The sequence below is a fragment of the Aotus nancymaae genome, unplaced genomic scaffold (genome assembly GCF_030222135.1).
Source record: "Aotus nancymaae isolate 86718 unplaced genomic scaffold, 86718_ANA_hifiasm-v0.15.2.pri h1tg000021l, whole genome shotgun sequence".
Taxonomy (NCBI): Eukaryota; Metazoa; Chordata; class Mammalia; order Primates; family Aotidae; genus Aotus; species Aotus nancymaae.
In genome coordinates this window covers 3,238,889-3,244,888 of record NW_026988433.1, presented here as the reverse complement: position 1 = coordinate 3,244,888, position 6,000 = coordinate 3,238,889, and positions in this window count along the sequence as shown.

Sequence of the window (6,000 nt, the reverse complement as noted above, 5' to 3'; positions counted from 1 at the left end):
CGCAAGCAACCCTCAGAACCGGGAGCAAGACATAAATCGTTTCTGGTGAATTGTTTCGTTTTGTTTTTCAGACAGTCTCGCTGTCACCCAGGCTGGAGTGCATGGCACGATCTCAGATCATTGCAACCTCCGCATCCCGGGTTCAAGTGATTCTCCCGGCTCAGCCTCCGAGTAGCTGGGATTACAGGGGCATGCCACCACACCCGGCTGATTTTTGTATTTTTAGTAGAGACGGGGCTTCACCATGTTGGTCAGGCTGGTCTCAAACTCCTGACCTCAAATGATCCCCGTGCCTGGGCCTCCCAAAGTGCTGGGATTACAGGCATGAGCACCAAGCCCAGCCATAAACTCTTTTGGTTTTAAGCTCCTGACAGTTTTGGGTTACAGCTATGAAGCGGAGTCGCAGGAAAAAGCTGCTGAGTCCAGAGGGGCTACACGTCAGCTTGTGTCACGGGACGCGTGGGAAAGAAACAACCTCAAACCTGCTGTGCCTTAGAACCCGTTTGGTTTTTCTAACCAAAGCAGGCAATACCTGATATGATCTCCACTCCAAGACTCGCCCAGAGCTCATCAGGGCTAACAAATGAGCGACGTTGTGAAGACACCAAGGATGGCCAAGGGCCGGTCGCAGAGTTTCTATAAAACCTTCACCACCACCGTCACCACCGCCATCACCATTAGGAGGATCTCCACTCACTACGCCCTGTCTCAGTGGTGCCAGCTTTGAACTGCCAGCTTTGGTGTTGACCAGTGGGCTCTGACGGGCTCATGCCTTTGACATAGCAGCTGTTCGGTGTTTGAATATCAATAGGACATCGGTTCTCATATTCTGATCCGTTGTAAAATGCCTCTCCCACCTTTCCCTTTTGCAAAGCCCCGCCTCTCTCCGTCAGTAATTGAAGGATTCACAATGAGAGGAAGAATCTTACATGCCCGAGGGGGCAGACAAGTGATGTAAACAGACGAAGGGTCTGGAGGGTTCTTTCAGCATACACACCCCCGTCTGCCTATGTAACACACGGGAGTACTCCTCCCTTCCACAGAGAAAGAATTGTGTGCCCCCCATTTTTCTGAAGACATCTAGCTCTCTGGGACTGCATCCCTTTTTCTTATTGTGGATAGAAACCTGGACATAAAGAAAGCTTCTTCTCTTCTAAGAGGAGCTCCGGCCGAAGCACCAGGGCGAACAGCTGCGGACACTCGGCCTCGGTGCCAGGAAGAGCGTGGGGCACGGTGCGGTGGGGACGGACCCTGCGCATGGAGCAGCTGAAACTCAGCTCCTTGGAAGGACATGAGCCTGGGGCTGCCAGCTCTTCCCATTTTTCAAAAGAAGCTGGAAATGGGTTTTAGTTTGAAATACCCTGATTCTCAAATCTTGGCATGAAATTTTTTTAAACACTGTGAGCCAAGCAAAACACATCTGCAGTTTGTATTCAGCACCACAGGCCACCGATTCGGGATGTCTTCCGGGGAGTCTCACAAAGGCAATTTCCATCCCAGCGCTGCCACTTCCTGGCTAAAGGACCTTGGGCCACAGACAAAGGCTCCTGGCTTCTGTATCACCCCGTGGAGAGGGATGGTGCCTGCCTCGCGCAGACTTTGCGAGAATTAAGTGAGAAGGGCCACAAAGAGTATCTAAAACTCTGCTCTTCTACCGGGGCACTTTCAGGTCTATTCAAATGACAGAGAACACCAGGCGTGATTCTCCAGCTGATTCTATGAAAAACAAGAAAAAGAAAAGCTTAGCACGCCTTAATGTGTGCAGAGCCAGACACAATGACATGCTTGATGTTTTCACAGTGAAGGAGTGATGAGTCATCTGACTCATCTGACAAGTGAATCTGTTGAGATGGAAAAAACGAAACATATGAGTGATCAGTGGTGACAGTAAAGCAACACTCGAGGTGTGCCTTGCCATGGAGCTAACGGCGACAGTGGTGATCCTGATGGTAATGACAACCAGAATCATAAAATATACTGAAGGCTAAAGATGTGCCAGACACATTCTAAATATTTTACCAGTGTAATAATAATAACTGTACAATGCTTACTGTGTGCTGGGCAGATTGGGTGTATATTAATTCATGTAATTCTCATAGCTACCTTAGAAGGCAGGTACCATGATTATTCCCATTTTACAGATAAGAAAACTGAGGAAAAGAGAAGCAATGTGACTTTTCTAAACTCCCTTGGCTGGTAAGTGGCAGAGCTGGGATGTGAACCTGGGCATCTTCCTCGGAAGCCCGTGATGGTCCTTACACCTCCCCAGGAAAGGGATGCTGCTAGCTGGTGCCCTTCCCCGGCAAGGAGAGCGGCCAATCAGAGGCCCCGCAGAAAGCGCAGGCGATCGGAACGCGTGCCCGCGGAAGGCCCAGGGGATCCGAACGTGTGCCCGTCTTCATGTCCACTCTGCTTTCCCTCTCTCGTGACCTCTTCGCTGTCTTCTGATCACGAGCGCTGTCCCTCCACTGCAGATGGGGGCGAGCCGCAGACCTGACTCTGAGAGGGCAGCTGGAGGCCACCAGGAAGGATTTGGAGGCCACGCAATAGACAAGACAGGAAAGGACGAAGGGAGGTTCAGGGTGCCGACGAGCAGGAAGAGGCTGCCTTGCCCGAACACGTGGCAGCGTCATTTAATATCTGTATAGGGCACTGCCGCCTGCACACAGGCACCTTCCTAGCCATCAGCAGCCTCCCCGTTCCCCCATATCCCCGTGCTATTTATTCAAGATCCACAGTGAGAGGGTGTCCTCACTGGGTCTTTCGGGGAGAGGGTCTTTCGGGGAGAGAGAGGAGCCAGTTTCTTTAAGGACCAGAGTGGGAAGCTGGCAGCAGGGATGACCTGGCCATAGAGCCGTATACCATGGTGGAGCCATTGGTCCCCCAAAAGAAACTAGGGGACTGTTTCCAAGAGGAAATAGATGCTGACCAACCAAGAATGACAATTGTCCCCTTGGCCATCATATTGAGGGAATAAAGCCTTTTGGGTCAATGGGGAACTTTGTGGAAACCTTAGCATGGGAAAAGGTCAACACAGGTATTCCACCATATCAGGAGGCCGTGTTCAAAGTATCAGTAGCTGTTCAGCCACATTCCCATGCTGCTTGCAAGATAATAGAAACTAGGAAGCAACCACCAGAAAGAGAAAATGAGGTGACTTGTGGTCACAAGCCCTCTCCCGCACAGGACTAGGGGCAAACACTCAGCAACTCAGAAGTACTTGGGGAGATAAGCCCAGGCAGCCTGGCCAGCAAGGCAGCCCTCTTGGTCCCCTTCCGCCCTTCCATGCTGTGGGAGCTTTGACTTTCGCTTGCTCAGTAAACTGCACTGCTGCTCACCCTCTCAGTCCGTAACGCTTGTTTGGAGCTGGAACACTCACCATGGGGATAAGCTCTCTGCTCGATTCTTTGAGCAAGGGAAGCCAAGAACCTGAGCCCGGAGCCCAAGCTGAGCACAGAAAAAGGCCCTCTTCAGGGCCATGCATGAATCCTGCAACGGCACATGTGGTTACAGTATCAAAAAGGTTAGACAGGTTTATTCATGGCATTTCTGGTTCTGTATTAAGAGCCCTCGTTGGACTCCACACGCGAATCGATCACCAAGTCCTTGTCGGGAATAGAGGAGGGGAAAGTCCACACCGAGGACCTGCAGGGCAGCCCAGACCCCGGGACACTGACACGGAGGACGGACGGGAGGTCAGGCTCGGAGCTTCAGGAGCTTCCACTTAACACTCTTCCAGAAAAATACATTCAAGGAGTTTTTAGCAAGAACTTATTCACATATGTGCAATTAGGAGGGAAGATTGCTGAAACAGTCATCAGCTCTTTGGCTAAATTATAATTATCAATCTTGTACATGATAAACACAACTTTTCTTTGTCACTTAAAAATACGTAATACTTTTCTTAAAGTACAATAATCAATCTCATTAAGTTACAGAGGACATTAGCTCCTTGGAAATGAAAATCTTTGAAATTAATTTGCAAAGAACAAAATTTTATAAAATGTAATTTCACCAAAGTTATAAAATATAATTTCAAATTAATGTGATCAGCCACCTTTGGCTTAGAGAGCGGGTATCTGGAGAGATGGTTAAAGGAAACTTTCTTTTTAAAATGATGCAGTGCTGGGTATGGTGGCTCACACCTGTAATCCCAGCTACGCAGAGGCTGTGGCAGGAGGAGTGCTCCAGCCCAGGAGTTTGTGATCAGCCTGGACAACATAGTGAGATCCCATCTCTACAAAAACTTCTTGTTTTTGAGATGGAGTCTCGCTGTGTCACACTGGCTGAAGTGCCGTGGCATAATCTTGGCTCACTACAATCTCTGCCTCCTGGGTTCAGGCGATTCTTCTGCCTCCGTCTCCTGCCTTAGCCTGGGATTATAGGTGCCCGCCACCACACCCACTAACTTTTGTATTTTTAGTAGAGAAGGGGTTTCTCCATGTTGGCCAGCTTGGCCTCAAACTCCTGCCCTCAGGTGATCCGTCCACCTCTGCCTCCCAAAGTGCTGGGATTATAGGCATGAGCCACCACACCCGGCCTGTAAAAACTTTAAAAATAAAACTTAGCTGAGCATGGTGGCACATTCCTGTAGTCCCAGCTACTCAGTAGGCTGAGGTGGGAGGATCGCTTGAGCCCAGGAGGTTGAGGCTGCAGTGAGCTGTGATGCCATTATCACTACTACATTCTAGCCTGGGTGACAGAGTGAGACCCTGTCTCAAGGGAAAAAAAAACAAGCCCATGGTCTAAGAGCAGTTGATATATACAAAAAGCAGACAGTGAAAAGAAAGTGACTCTCCAGACGTTCCACCCCTCTTTCTCCTCTCAAAGCTACCAGATCCTTACATAGATTTGTGGGAATATTCCAAACATATGGTCGCATGTATTCAGAGCTCCCTCTTGTTCACAAGTGCATTGCATATTATTTTGTACCCGCTCTATTGTTTTATTATATATTGATTTATTTATTTTGCACCTGCTACATTGATTGATTTGTTATTTATTGATTGGTTTTTGAGGCAGGGTCTCACTCTGTCACCCAGACTAGAGTGCAGTGGGGTGATCCTAGCTCACTGAAACCTCTACCTCCTAAGCTCAAGTGATCTTCTCACCTCAGCCTCTCTCTTGAGTAGCTGGGACTACAGGTACACACCACCACACTCAGTTTGTTATGTTTTTGTAGGGATGAGGTCTCACTATATTGCTTAGGCTGGTCTTGAACTCCTGGTCTCAAACGATCCTCCCACCTTGGCCTCCCAAAGTGCTGGAATTACAGGCCTACTGATTTAGCAGCCAATACATCAGTGGTTCTAGACTACTGGCAACCAACTCCCACTCTCTCTGGGACAGTGAGCCATGTCTGAAGACAGTTTTGGTCATCACAGCTTGGGGGAGGGGTTGCTACGGCATCTAACTGGTAAAGGACAGGGATTCTGCTAATGTCCATTAATGCAGGAGACAGCCCCCCCTAGCCTACATGTCCATAGCGCTGAGGTTGGGAAACCCTAGCTTGGACCAATGACATCGTGGGGGCTGTGTTGGGGCATTGGATAGGACACTGCCCTTATTGGATCTTCTTTCCAGGATGGTCACTCTGGCAGGGAGGGAGTTGGATGGATTGGAGAGGTTAGGGAGGACATACATGCAAACACACACAAACACACGCACACACGCACACACGCACGCACACACGTGCATGCACACACACGCACAAACACATGTGCGCACACACGCATGTGCACACACACTTACACTTAAATTGTGTTTCTAATTACTTGTTCTTGGTTGGGATGAAAAATATACCGAAAGATAGGATTGGGAAGTAGCTCTCCGATATGCTAAAAAAAAAAAAAACAGATCCTATCGAACTGAAACTGATCAGATTGGAGTTTCCTCTTTCAGCAAGTGAGAGCTTGGCATTGCAGATGAAGGTGGAAGAGACAGAAGGGAAATGGTGCCCTCCCTGCTTTTCTTTTCCCACTGGTAGGCTGAGCTTCCAGA